We start from the raw sequence: 2,018 nt of genomic DNA on the forward strand, positions 1-2,018 counted from the left end.
AAGAATATTCTATTTATGTCATCTATATCTATCTATCTATCTATCGATTTTGATCTATGTCTATATAACAGACTTGCTACAAAGATTGGAAATTTAACTGACAGCAGAATTTCAGATGGCAACAACATAAGTCAGAAGACAATGGAATAATATTTCAAGCTGGAGGAATACTACTGTCAACATAGAACCATTCAAGAGTAAAGAAGTTATATAAAGATTTTAAGACAAAAAATACTAATAAATTTTACTATTAATAATTTATCTTATAAAAGAATTGTTAAAAAGCTATGTGGTAGTCTATGGCCATGCCACCCTGAACGTGCCTGATCTCATCTGATCTCGGACTCCAAGCAGGGTCAGGCCTGGTTAGTACTTGGATGGGAGACCACCTAGGAATACCAGGTGCTGTAGACATTAACATAAAAAAAATAAAAACAAAATAAAAAATTTAAAAACTATTTTTTAATTTAAAAAATAAATAAATAAATAAATAATAAAGTAAAAAATAAAAAGATGTGTGGTAGGAAAAATTCTAAGATTGCCCCATGATACTCATCCCTGTTATAAATACACCTTCGACTAGTTATTCAATTAAATATTAACCTAGGTACTACTGTGAAGAAATTTTGCTAATGTATTGACATGCCCCAAATCGGTTGATTTTTAAAATAGGGAGAACATCATGAGCTCTTTAAATATGGACCTAGGTGTCAAGGCTGAGGTAGTCAGAGTGACTCAAATGGCAAGGGACTGTGGGCGGTCTGTAACAGCTGTGTTGACCCCTGGCCAACATCTGAATAAGTAGGTAATATATACAATATCATAGAATGGGAATCTAAGTCCTATAGCCACAAAGACCTGAATTCTACCAGCATATTAAATGATCTTGAAGCAGATTCTTTCCTGGAGCCTCCAGAAAGCTATGCTGCCCAGCTGACAACCTGATTTCAATCTCTTGAGAAACTGAGCAAAGTCCAATCTTTGGCCTGCGTTTGGACTTTTCATCCATAGAAACAAAGAAAACAGATCTACCATGTTTTAAACTACTATTTTATAGTAATCTGTTACACGGCCATGGAATAGCAATACGATGTATTTTAAGAAGATGGAAACTGAAGGTATAAAAAGCAGTAATTAACTCTAAATAAGAATTGACAGTATAAGAAACATAAATAATAATAATAATAACAGTAATAATAATAATGCCACATTAAGAAGTTGAAAATAAATTGCTAGCAAAATTATATGTGAAACACAAAGATAATCAGAGTTAAAAATTGGAACTTGTGTTGTTTGAGAAGCTAAAGATATTGATTAACTTTAAATTATGTAAAATCAGGCATGTGTATTAAAATCTAAGGATAGCCACTAAAAATTATAAATAGAATGTGTAACTTTTCTTTCTGCTCGTTCTAGGTAATTTCTTAGGTCTATTTTTCATAAGCACACATTTTCTCTTCAGCTTAGTCTAATCTGTTTTCTGTCTTTGTCACTGAAGTTTATTTGTTTCACATTTTTTCTTTGCTTCATTTAATGTATTTACCAAAGGAAAACTTAAGATGTGTTTATTACTCTATTATAATGTTTAATGCAGAAAATTCTGGAAACAGAAAAAAATCACAAATAAATCAACCACCATAATTTACCATTATTAACATTACTATATATCTGCATTTGCATATATGCATGTTTATATAATAAACATATAAAGACACTCTTATTATAGTTACAGGATTCATACTTTTGTTAAGCAGTATAGCACAATAGTTAAAAAGGTAAACTTTGGAGTCAGAGAGACCTGAGTTCAAGCGTGGCTCCACAATTTATAAGCTATGTGAACTTGAGTAAATTATTTAACCTTCTAAGCCTTAGCTTCTTTATCAGTTAAATGGAAAAGATAATGATATGAGTTTCCTCATAGGATGGTCATTTATTTTTACATTCCATGACCAAAAAAAGACATTTAATTTCTAAAATGTCCTTTTTCAAATAATCTTGTTCTTTTCTTATAGTGCCTT

At 30.8% G+C, this 2,018-nt stretch overlaps 1 pseudogene; it reads left to right on the forward strand.

The window, feature by feature from the left end:
• Nucleotides 1-295: 295 nt before the first annotated feature.
• Nucleotides 296-414, forward strand: LOC118605176 (annotated as a pseudogene).
• The last annotated feature ends 1,604 nt before the right edge of the window (nucleotides 415-2,018 follow it).

This window comes from Rousettus aegyptiacus, unplaced genomic scaffold (genome assembly GCF_014176215.1).
Source record: "Rousettus aegyptiacus isolate mRouAeg1 unplaced genomic scaffold, mRouAeg1.p scaffold_m13_p_1, whole genome shotgun sequence".
NCBI classification, from domain to species: Eukaryota; Metazoa; Chordata; class Mammalia; order Chiroptera; family Pteropodidae; genus Rousettus; species Rousettus aegyptiacus.